We start from the raw sequence: 13,370 nt of genomic DNA on the forward strand, positions 1-13,370 counted from the left end.
AGCAAACTGAAAGCCTATTAGCCTCATTAGCACCGTTTAGAAATGTTTTAGTAGTCATTTTATTAAGACTACAAGAATGGCTAGAGGCTAACAACATTTTAATTCCTATGCAAGTAGGATTCCTAAATCACACATCAACAATAGATCAAGCATTTAGACTGCAGCTAATATATTGGAAATCCTTTGTTCATGAAAGGTGCAGACTTTACATTAAATTTGTAGATATAAGACCTGCATTTAATTTGGTTCCAAGAAATGTGTTCTACATTGGCAGCTCGCAGAGGGAGTGCTGCGGGAGGTGGGGCGGGACGGTGGATGTGCAAGGTGGGGCGGTAGTGGACTCCAACATACGGCGGAACGGGGTAAAGTAAGTAAATACATAAATAAAACAATTTACCTGGCACATGCTGCATCGCCTGTTGTTTTATTTATTTATTTATTGAGGCCGTTAGGAGAGCCTCACATGTGGGAATGGTGCCTGGACTGATATTCCAATTAATCTTTTAACTCTAATCTACTAGCTTGCTGAGAGCATTGGTGCCTTGAATCAAGTTGATGGATTTAATATTTGGCCTCTGAAAATCAATGCTTATTTCTTAACATGCAGCGTCACTTTAGTATGTACATAATAATGGATAATATTTAATTGATTGCACTTAACTAATTTTAATGTATATAATTGACATTTGTAGGCCATTTTTATTACTTTTGTATATTGCATACAGCCACATTGACTTTGTATTTTTAATGTCTTTATTTGCATGCCTCTTTTATAGCATGTGGTCGAAATAAAGAGTATTGACTGACTGACTGCCACGTCCATAGCACCTGGTTGGGAGTGTTTTGGATATAGAGATCGGGTCCATAGCACAGAGGAGGTTTAAATAGGCAGCCAGGCAAGCAGACATAATTCTCCATCATTTACCATAGAAAGCAACATCACTGGTTTCATGCCAAATGTAATTTAAAAAGAAAAAAGCCAAGCAAACCAACTTGAGGCCCATCATTCACCTCCACAGAAGTGATATTACTGGTTTCTCACTACAACCATCTTTAAATTAAGAAATCAGGCAAACAGACTGGAATCCCCACCATCTATCTACACAGAAAGGGATATTACTGTATTTACCAGCCTCCATTTGAGTAGGAAGTGCCATCACTCGTTTCCCACATACATGATAGTGTGGGGAAAAGTTACATTTAATTCCCAAGAGGTGCCTTATTGTCTATCTTTGATATGTTGGTTAGCACTGTTAACTAAGTCATTCTATACTGCTTGGTCAATGCAAAATTGTAGTCTTACTTTTGTGTTTGTGCAATGTCCCATTTTTTGATTTTCAAAATCAGATCATCCTAAATCAAGATGGTCTGAGCCTTGCTCCGCATTAAAGCTCTCTCAACCCTACTCACCATCGTCGATGTCTCCCTCATTCAAAGCATCTTTGTAGAAGGTATTAAGATAGGCCAGAAGCTCCCACTCAAAAAAATCCTACAGTAGACCCTGATGAACTTGATCACTTACATACCTTTTTATTTGCAAGATCTTGAATAAAACATACTATGTCCAACTGCAAGATCATGCCAGAACTAACCATTTTCTGCATGAAAAGATTTGGGGTGAAAATGCAGAAAATGAGGATTTGCTACAAGGACTTTTCCATCTCTTCACCCAGGATATGGAAAAACATCCCCCTATCCACTAGGATCACACCAATCTTGCTCTAGTTTAGGAGAGACAAGAAGATGCACATCTTCAAAGAATGCTTTATCAGAATGCAGTGACAGTACATTTCTGCTCCCCAAACCCAGCTCCCTGTCCTATGCTTTATTGACTGTATACTTTCATTTGACCTTGTACAGCACTGTGCTACCTTTTGATATTGTTTGTACTACACAAATAACACACACACACATTCCAACACACATGCCCCACAATGCCCCGGGGACCACCACCTCCCGGGGCTTTAAATCTCCAGGAGCCCTCATTGGCCCTGGGAACCGCCACCCTCCAGGGCCAGCTCCAGCAATGTCCCGGAGTGCCCACCCCGGGACATTGCAGTTTGCTATGGCGGGGGGAGCACTGCTCGCGCCCTGCCATAGCAAACTTCTGCATCACTCACATGGAAGTGAGAGCAGAAAGACTGCTCTCGCTTCCATGTCAGCAGCTCCCTTTGCCAAAAAGCAATGCCGTCTCCCGCAGGAGGCGGGGAGCTGGCAGGGACCGCAGGGGCATTGGGGTTTCCCCGCAGTCACCAACATTATGGCCATGCCCTGGGGATGGGGTCCCCGGGGCCAAACATGGCCTGGGAGGGGGGCCACTCGGATCCCCTTCCCTCTTTTATTTTTATTTTTAAAAACATAAGGCCGGGACCCAGGGGATGGGGTCCCTGGGTCCAATATTGGCCTCAGGTGGGGGTCATGTGGCCCCCTTCAAAAGTGGCCCAGAGAAAGGGGGCCACGCAGTCCGAGGCATGGAGTCCCTGTTGGAGGGAGATTTATTTAAGGTTTAAGAGGGCAGGGGGCTGAGCACAGAGCTCTTGGAGCCTTCACAAAGTGATCGAGGGAGTGAGTTAGGGACAAAAGGGGCACCTTAATTTGAGCCGGGGTGTCTGGGAACGCTCACTCTAAAAATGAAGGAAACAGACATGTGAGCCATGGAATTTAATTCTAAGAGCATTGGCAGTTTATTGAGAAGGTGCAACTTCAAAAACTGCAAGACAAAGACATAAAAATACAATATACAAATATAGTGACCTCGCATGAATCAGAAGGCATTGAACTCGTTTGGAGAGAGACACTTCAGAAAACCTCAAAGACTCATCTATAAATGCATTATGAAAAACATAAGTTACATCAAGAAAAATGTTCCCAGAATGCAAAACACACTTGATCTAATGTACTGAGAATACTCACGTACCTACCTAAAACCTAAAAGAAAGCAACTTTGCAAATGTAATATAAGTATGAAATGCTCAATAAGAAAACACCAATTTAGGGACAAAATAGCATAGCAAAATAGCATACATAGCATATACAGCAAATATATTAGCAAGTTAAATTGTATCTTAAAAAACAAAAGAGCTCTTGGGGAGCACCCACACCCGCCTGCCATCTACTAACAGACGGGTGGGGTAGTCCAGTGATGTCTCTGTGGTCTCCCTTCTTATACTCTTTAAGGCGGTTAGAAGTGCCTACGGCATGGCCATCTCACGCCACGTCTACCTAGTCACTTATGGCATGGTTCACACATTTTACCATACATGGTGATGCCTTTTCCAGTAACTGTGGCACATGAGCTAGGTGAAAGTTCATATCTTAGGCCAGGCGCTTGTCGTAAATTGGATGGGGATGTATTGTAAAGGGATTCTATATATACATATATAAATCTGCACATCCTGTTTTGCCACATTCCTGCCTCAGCTTGACACATCTGCGGTGGCAACTTCCCTAAAAGTATGTACGGGCCCAGGATGCAGTCTGCTGCATGTCGAAAGAACAGGGGGATGTTGAACTTTGAGATAGTGATCTTCGCAAACGGGTAGGGTGGGGGCTCTTTAGTTTGGAGCAGGAGGCCTCGCTGAGAGAGGCTGGCAGGGATTTTGGTCAGACAAGCCTAGGGCCTGCTGTTCAGTGAAAATGGGTGCAGAACTCTGGTCAACTTAACTCAAGGTCTACAGAGCAGGCTGGCAGGGCCTACGTATGGGTTCATGCTGGCTGAGTGACAAGGATGGCTCAGGGTATTTGTTATGTAGTAACACAGGACACCCCGGTCAATTTAACACGGCCTACAAATTAGGCTGGCAGGGCAAGGACAAGGGTCTCATACCTCAGGTGTGGACAGAATGGGCCTGGGGCACCCTATGATATAAAATAGACCCTCTCTCATCCCCGGGACCCTATTCAGCCACGGGAGGGGGGGGCCTGAGCACCCCACTCACTTTTCAATATATATATTTTTTAAATGGCCCACAAGGTTCAAGGGAAGGGGGGCCGCACAGCCCCTCTTTCTAAAATAAAAGAAAAGAAAAAATAAATTTGCTCCCTCCCTGCACCACTCTGCAACTGCGCCTCCTGATGCATTCTGGGATGGGGATGAAGTCCCCTTCGCTGGTGTGGGTCCTTAGGGGCCAAAAAGCCCACCAGGTACCTCCAGTAAGCCCCACACAGCGGGATGGCTGAGAGGAGGCCACACACCTTTTTACACCACTCTACAAACGCGCCTCTTGGTGCACTGCTGGTGGGGCTATGAGGTCCCCTTGTGTACTGAGGACCTCAGGAGTAAAGTGGACTTCATCCCCCAAGCAACAGTGCCCCATGGAGCGCATTTGCAGAGTGGTGGGCAAAGGAAGCATGGCCTGCTCAGAGAACTTAGCAAACCTGCTTTGTGGGACTTACTGGAGCTAATAGGAAGGGGTAGATGTCCTTGGGGGCCAACTACCCCTCCTATTACTTCTAGTAAGTCCCACACAATGGGATTGCTAAGAGGTCTTCAGAAGCCATGCTCTCTCTCTCCACCACTCTGCAAACGCGCCTCCTAACACACCACTGGCTGGGGGATGAAGTCCACTTTACTCGTGAGGCACTTTGGGGACAAGATGCCCTCCTGGTAGCTCCTGTAAGTCCAACGCAGTGGAATTCCTGAGCACTTGTCAGAGGCCCAGCCCACATTCTCCACCACTCTGCAAACACGACTATTAGCTAAAGAAGCATTTGCAATGTAATAGGTCTCGCATTTCTGAGAGATAGCGCTATTGGTGTTTTGAATGTAAAAGTTTTTTAATAATGTTTTTTGGAGTGGAATGGATGTACGTTGTGTGTATTGAAATTATGTGGATAAAAATTATGTGGTATTTAGTGTATAGTAATTATGTAGAGTGGCATTATGTGTAATGGAGAGTAATTATGTGGTATGGTAGTCTGTGTTGTGGAGTGGTAATCTCAGTTTTAGTCCTCCTTGTTTCCATAGAAGCTAAATTATAAACTCAATGAGACAAAAAAAGAAGGAACCACTGAGGAGCACTTCTGGTCCCAGTCAGAGGTATGAGCAGGGCCACAGGAATTTTCAGATTGTTTGGCACCACCGATTCTTGCACAATTATACATTTTCTGCATTTGACACATAATCCATCATCTACTGCACAATCTGCAGATTAGAACAAAAAACCTTTTTTCTAGCTCAAACGACTCAAAAGTTACCAGAAATGCAGCGACAAGTGTTACAGCTTGGCGGAAGGCCCTTTGCATACCTAGAATGGACACCGATTACTTATTGCTAAATGTGGGTGTTAAATTGGTACCAATGGTGTGAAAACCACTCTTGCTTCTTTCTGCGCCTCTCTTGCTTCTTTCTGCATTTCTCTTGCTTCTTTCCGCACCTTTCTACCTTTTTCTGCACTTCTCTTGCCTCTTTCTGCACATCTCTTCTGCTTTCTGCACCTCTCTTGCCTCTTTCTGCACCTCTCTTGCCTCTTTCTGGACCTCACTTGCTTCTTTTTGCACCACTCTTGCCTATTTCTGCACCCTTCTTCCATCTTTCTACACCTCTCTTGCCTCTTTCTGCATCCCTGTTTCCTCTTTCTGCACCTCTATTGCCTGTTTCTGTACCTCTGTTGCTTGCTTCTGCACTTCTCTGGCTTCTTTTTGCACCTCTCTTGCTTCTTTCCGCACCCTCTTGCCTCTTTCTGTACCATTCTTCCTTCTTTGTGTACCTCTCTTGCCTCTTTCTGCATCTCTCTTGCCTCTTTCTGCACCCCTCTTGCCTCTTTCTACACCTCTGTTGGTTATTTCTGCACTGCTCTTTCTTCTTTCTGCACCTTTCTTGCAAATTTCTGCACTCCTCTTGCCTCTTTCTGCACCCCTCTTTCTGCACTGCACCTCTCTTGCCTCTGTCTGCAAACCTGTGCCCTCTTTCTGCACCTCTTTTGCCAGTTTCTGCAACTCTCTTGCCTCTTTCTGTAGTTCTCTTGCCTCCATCTGCATCCCTGTTGCTTCTTTCTGCACTTCTCTTGCCTCTTTTTGTACCCCTCTAGCCTCTTCCTGCACCCCTGTTGCTTCATTCTGCACTTCTCCTTCCTGTGTCTGTACCTCTCTTGCCTCTTTCTGTACTTATCTTACCTCTTTCTGCACCTCTGTTGCTTCTTTCTGCACTTCTGTTGCTTCTTTCTGCACTTCTCTTGCTTCTTTCTGTACCTCTCTTGCTTCTTTCATCAACCTCTTGCCCCTTCCTGCACCCTTCTTCCCTCTTTGTGCACCTCTCTTTCCTCTTCTTGCACCTCTCTTGCCTCTTTCTGCACCTCTTTTGCTTCTTTCTGCACCTCTTTTGCTTCTTTCTGCACCTCTCTTCCCTCTTTTTGAACCCCTATAGCTACTTTCTGCACCCCTGTTTATTCATTCTGTACTTCTCTTGCTTTTTTCAGTACCTCTCTTGCTTCTTTCTGTACCCCTCTTGCCTCTTTCTGCACCTCTGGTGCTTGTTTCTGTACTTCTCTGGCTTTTTTCTGTACCTCTCTTGCTTCTTTCGTCACCCTCTTGCCCCCTTCTTCCCTCTTTGTGTACCCCTCTTACCTCTTCCTGTACCTCTCTTGCTTCTTTCTGCACCCCTCTTGCCTCTTTCTGCACCTTTGGTGCTTGATTCTGCACTTCTCTTGCTTCTTTCTGCACCTCCTTTGCTTCTTTCTGCACCCCTCTTGCCTATTTCTGCACCCTTCTTCCCTCTTTCAGCACCTCTCTTGCCTCTTTCTGCACCCCTGTTCCCTCTTTCTGCACCTCTAGTGCCTGTTTCTGCACCTCTGTTGCTTGTTTCTGCCCTTCTCTGGCTTCTTTCTGTACCTCTCGTGCTGCTTCTTTCATCACCCTCTTGCCTCTTCCTGCACCCTTCTTCCCTCTTTGTCTACCCCTCTTACCTCTTCCTGCATCTCTCTTGCCTCTTTCTGCACTCCTTTTTTTGGCTCTTTCTGCACCCCTCTTTCTGCACTGTACCTATCTTGCCTCTGTCTGCAAACCTGTGCCCTCTTTCTGCACCTCTTTTGCCATTTTCTGCAACTCTCTTGCCTCTTTCTGCAGTTCTCTTGCCTCCATCTGCATCCCCGTTGTTTCTTTCTGCACTTCTCTTGCCTCTTTTTGCACCCCTCTAGCCTCTTTCTGCATCCCTGTTGCTTCATTCTGCACTTTTTCTTGCTTCTTTCTGTACCTCTCTTGCTTCTTTCGTCACCCTCTTGCCCCTTCCTGTACCCTTCTTCCCTCTTTGTGTACCCCTCTTACCTCTTCCTGTACCTCCCTTGCTTCTTTCTGCACCCCTCTTGCCTCCTACTGCACCTCTGCTGCTTGTTTCTGCACTTCTCTTGCTTCTTTCTGCACCTCCTTTGCTTCTTTCTGCACCCCTCTTGCCTATTTCTGCACCCTTCTTCCCTCTTTCTGCACCTCTAGTGCCTGTTTCTGCACCTCTGTTGCTTGTTTCTGCCCTTCTCTGGCTTCTTTCTGTACCTCTCTTGCTTCTTTCATCACCCTCTTGCCACTTCCTGCATCTCTCTTGCCTCTTTCTGTACTCCTCTTGCCTCTTTCAGCACCCCTCTTTCTGCACTGTACCTCTCTTGCCTCTGTCTGCAAACCTGTGCCGTCTTTCTGCACCTCTTTTGCCATTTCCTGCAACTCTCTTGCCTCTTTCTGCAGTTCTCCTGCCTCCATCTGCATCCCTGTTGTTTCTTTCTACACTTCTCTTGCCTCTTTTTGCACCCCTCTAGCCTCTTTCTGCATCCCTGTTGCTTCATTCTGCACCCATGTTCCCTCTTTCTGCACCTCTCCTGCCTGTTTCTGCACCTCTCTTGCCTCTTTCTGTACTTATCTTACCTCTTTATGTACCTCTGTTGCTTCTCTTGTCACCCCTCTTGCCTCTTGCTGCATTTCTCTTGCATCTTTCTGCACCCATGTTCCCTCTTTCTGCACCTCTCCTGCCTGTTTCTGCACCTCTCTTGCCTCTTTCTGTACTTATCTTACCTCTTTCTGTACCTCTGTTGCTTCTTTCTGCACTTCTGTTGCTTCTTTCTGTACTTTTATTGCTTCTTTCTGTACCTCTCGCTTCTTTTGTCACCCTATTGCCCCTTCCTGCACCCTTCTTCCCTCTTTTGCTTCTTTCTGCACCTTTTTTGCTTCTTTCTGCACTTCTCTTCCCTCTTTTTGAACCCCTACAGCCACTTTCTGCACCCCTGTTGATTCAATCTGCACCTCACTTGCTTCTTTCTGCACCCCTCTTGCCTATTTCTGGATCCTTCTTCCCTCTTTATGCACCTCTCTTGCCTCTTTCTGCACCCCTGTTCCTTCTTTCTGCACCTCTACTGCCTGTTTCTGCACCTCTGTTGCTTGTTTCCGCACTTCTCTGGCTTCTTTTTGCACCTCTCTTGCTTCGTTCCGCACCCCCTTGCCTCTTTTGGCATCATTCTTCTCTCTTTGTGTACCTCACTTGCCTCTTTCTGCACCTTTCTTGCCTCTTTCTGCACCCCTCTTGTCTCTTTCTGCACCTCTGTTGGTTATTTCTGCACTGCTCTTTCTTCTTTCTGCATTTATCTTGCAAATGTTTACACTCCTCTCACCTCTTTCTGCACCCCTCTTTCTGTACTGCACCTCCCTTGCCTCTGTCTGCAAATCTGTGCCCTCTTTCTGCACATCTTTTGCCATTTTCTGCAACTCTCTTGCCTCTTTCTGCAGTTCTCTTGCCTCCATCTGCATCCTTGTTGCTTCTTTCTGTACTTCTCTTGCCTCTTTTTGCACCCCTCTAGCCTCTTTCTGCACCCCTGTTGCTTCATTCTGCACTTCTCTTGCTTCTTTCTGTACCTCTCTTGCTTCTTTCTCCACCCCTCTTGCCTCTTGCTGCATTTCTCTTGCTTCTTTCTGCACCCCTGTTCCCTCTTTCTGCATCTCACCTGCCTGTTTCTGCACCTCTCTTGCCTCTTTCTGTACTTATCTTACCTCTTTCTGCACCTCTGTTGCTTCTTTCTGCACTTCTGTTGCTTCTTTCTGCACTTTTCTTGCTTCTTTCTATACCTCTCTTGCTTCTTTCGTCACCCTCTTGCCCCTTCCTGCACCCTTCTTCCCTCTTTGTGCACCTTTCTTGCCTCTTCCTCCACCTCTCTTGTCTCTTTCTGCACCTTGTTTGCTTCTTTCTGCATCTCTTTTGGTTCTTTCTGCACTTCTCTTACACTCATTTTGAACCTCTATAACCACTTTCTGCATCCCTGTTGATTCATTCTGTACTTCTCTTGCTTCTTTCTGTAACTCTCTAGCTTCTTTCTGCACCCCTCTTGCCTCTTTCTGCACCTCTGGGGCTTGTTTCTGCACTTCTCTTGTTTCTTTCTGCACCTCCTTTGCTTCTTTCTGCACCCTCTTGTGTCTTTCTGTATTTCTCTTGCATTTTTCTACACCCTACCTCCCTCTTTTTGCACCTCTCTTGCCTATTTCTGTACCCCTGTTCCCTCTTTCTACACCTCTCCTGGCTCTTTCTGCATTTCTCTTGCATTTTTCTGTGCTTCTCTTGCCTCTTTCTGCACCTCTATTTCTTCTTTCTGCACTTGTCTTTCCTCTTTCTGCAATTCTCTTGCTTCTTTCTGCACCCTCTTGCCTCTTTCTGCACCCTTCTTAACCTCTTTATGCACCTCTCTTGCCTTTCTGTACCTCTTTTGCTTCTTACTGCCCCTCACTTGCAAATTTCTGCACCCCTCTTGCCTCTTTCTGCACCCCTCTTCCCTCTTTTTGCACTGCACATCTCTTCCCCCTGTCTGCATACCCGTTCCCTCTCTCTGTACCTCTTTTATTTGTTTCTCCAACTCTCCTGCCTCTTTGTGCAGTTATCTTGCCTCCTTCTGCATCTCTGTTGCTTCTTTCTGCACCTCTCTTGCCTCTTTTTGCACCCTCGAGACTCTTTCTACACCCCTGTCGCTTCATTCTGCACTTCTCTTGCTTCTTTCTGTACCTCTCTTGATTCTTTCTGCGCCCTTCCTGCCTCTTTCTGCATCCCTCTTCCCTCTTTCTGCAAATCTCTGACCTCTTTTTGAACTTCTATTGCCTCTTTCTGCACTTCTCCTGCCTCTTTCTGTACCTCACGTACCTCTTTCTGCACCTCTCTTGCCTCTTCCTGCACTTCTATTGCCTCTTTCTACACTTCTATTGCTTCTTTCTGTACCTCTCGTTCTTTCAGCAATTCTTTTGCTTCTTTCTGTACTTCTCTCATCTGTTTCTGTATTCAAATGGGAAGTGCAAGCTGTCAAGTTTAAAGGTCTACATGGTCTTGTGACTGAGGTATATGTCTACTTGTACATGTATTCTCACATGTGTTATGCATCAGAAGATGGTAGCTTAAAAAGCGGGTAGCTTCTCTTACAGGTGGTAACATCTTCTTAGTTCTGCTCTGTCATTCAGTTGCACAGGCAGACATGTCTTATGTATATAGGTGTTATAGAGCTCCTGAAATATACTATTGAATACCCATGTGCCCTGTATTATGAGCCGAAAGAAATACATACACCTTTTTGTACACACATTTACAGAGTATGCTGTTTGAAACTCAGGTATTCAAGTATTTGTATGTTTATTTTTATGTAACATGTCACTAGGTAACAGCAGAGACACGCATGCATACCTTCACAAGCTTGGTCAGACTCACAACAGTGATATGGTTAGGATTGCTGTTTTACATTTGGTAGGCCTAACATTCTGAGCAGTCGATAAATTGTGAACCTTAAAGAGAAAAGTTATTAAGGATATTGTTATCCTAGGAATCAACAATCCCATGTACACATCTAGCGCACTCTTTAAGATTTACTTCATGTCCTATCAGTCACTGTTTCACTGCTTATTCTCCATTAGCCTATCAAATGAATCATCATAATTTGTCTCAGTAAATATATGTAACTTTACATTCACCTACAGGGTTCAACCTGGGCAAGAAACTCAGAGTTTCACAGTATGTGTCTCCTGTCAGTCAGCACATCACTTAACATCTTTAACTTTCACTTGTCTGCTTTTCTAGTATCTAATGTCTCGTTCCCATCCAGAAAGAGGAGTGATCATATTCAGCACTTTACACATTTCAACCAGCATGCACAGGCCTTGTATATATTATGAATTCTCTTCACAGCTAGGGGTAATGGAACATTATCTTTTGAGCAGAGATGATCTCCCTTGTCCTTTTACTCTAAGTCTTGGAGTTGGAGGACGTCCTATTCACTCTTCCCAGCCACATGGTGGAAAGCAGTTGTGGTAAAGTCCTAGGACGGAGTGACCTAGTTTACAATTCACACAATGTGCCATGGGTTGGTGTGAGCTTGGCAACTGTGTGATTCCTTCATGAGCTCTGCACTCATTAGATGTGGCAGGAGTGCGTCTGGATCCTATTATGCTTTATGTGTATTGATGGGAGAAAAGCATGAGCATCACAATACCAGAGGAGGACAGCAACAATTAGTGGAGACTGCACTTTTTTCTTTCTCCCTGCTCGCTTACCCTTTCTGTCTTTTAAGGCAGTGAACTTCTTCACAGTGAAAAGCTGGAAACAGTTTCCCCAGGAAATAAACATAGTGGACTACAAAGAAATTAAAATATAGGTGAGTGCCTTTGAAAATGCATTGTGGCAGAGGGGAAGTCAGGCACAGGTGAGAAAAAGCACTTCCTGGCGTGTACGGCATGTTGAGAACCACTTTCATTGTAGCAGCAACCTTCACATATTTATGACTGTGTAATGATATTGATAGAACCCTGGCCGATTAAGAAGCACCATAGAGGTACTAACAGTATGCTAGTATATTAAAAGTCCTACCATGACAGGATAAGCAGCTCTGTAACAGGAAGATCCACTGCAATGGTAGGAAAGCAATCTACATCAGTGAGAATGACACTTAGGCCATCATTACGAGTAGCCAGGATCTCTGGGGAAATATTGCTCTAGTCAGTAGAAATTTTCCTCGGCCTAGACTTATTGGGTCCATAAACTTCAGAACTGATCATTTTGGGCCATGAGAGTCCAAACATGTCAAATAGAGCAAGTAGGACCCTTGTGCACTTTCTGAGTCTGCTTGGGGGGTGGGGAGAGGGGGCAGCAAGCAGACCTCATCTGCTTCTCCATCCCTTCCCTACTTCAACCTCAGAGAGGCCATTTTTAACATCCCATGCACTCATAGGCCACCTGCGTGGATTCTGGCTCTCTAAAATCACTGCATCTATTCACAAGAAACTGAGGACTTAAATGAACTGTTAGCACGCTGGCACGATACAATCTGCTATAGTGGTGCCATAATGGTGCTGTCAATGTAAGCACTCTGACAAGTTGAGGGCCATTCTAAATTGCTAATAAAAGTATGTTTGAAGTTTAGACTATTAGTCACAAAAATATCACATTACATACATTCTGATTTGAAAATAGCATCAAAATCATCAGCTTTATATTACATACATAAAATGTACAGGACACAGATGTTCAACTACAAAAATGTAGTCTACAAAAACATTGAATTCAAATAATTAAAAATAATAGATAGAAGTATATAATAGTAGCTAAACTTAAAATAAAAGTGTAATAATGTTTAAAACATGTCAATATTTTGTATGAGAAACATAAACATAATGTAATTAGAAAAAGTATGTTTAAAATTTTAAAAGAATAAATAAAAAAATTACATTTAATTTGACCAGTTATATAATTTTCTCTCAATGTTATTTTACAATATAAATTATATCAAATATTTGTATTCTCCTTAATACCGGTGTTGAACACAATCACCCACAATATAAACATAAGTGATTATTAATAAAGTAGTACCTGTTTTATTTTTTGTAATATTCTTGTTTTAAACCATTGAAAATATAATTTAAAAAATCCTTTAATAAACATCCACTTTTAAAAAACGTTTCTGAAATATAAACCTATATATAAGAATTCACAATTAAAAATACAAAGTTTAACAGAAAGATCAGCCAAATTCGAAAAAATAACAGATATACATTAATATTTACAATCCTCCAAACAATAATAACATTGGGGGTTGAGGTTTCCTCTTCTAACTTCAGTCCAGAATAGTTAGAAGGACAGTGCATACAATTGAGAAATTATGGGGGATATTCTCAAGGAGCTATCGCCAAGTTATTGGCACTTTACCGCAGCCAAAGTCACGATAAATTTACCGCCCCATTCACAAGCTGGTGCAAACAGCCAATATCACCAGTTTTCCGGTGATAGAATCCTCAAAACACATCGCCACAGATGACCCCGGCAACTATCACTAATGAGATGCAGAGTAGGCATTCCCATGCAACAAGCCGCGACAACACCACACCTCAACATTATTAACGACCTGCCTGATCTGCGATAAGATCACAAAACATGCGAT

The sequence above is a fragment of the Triturus cristatus genome, chromosome 10, assembly GCF_964204655.1.
Source record: "Triturus cristatus chromosome 10, aTriCri1.1, whole genome shotgun sequence".
Taxonomy (NCBI): domain Eukaryota; kingdom Metazoa; phylum Chordata; class Amphibia; order Caudata; family Salamandridae; genus Triturus; species Triturus cristatus.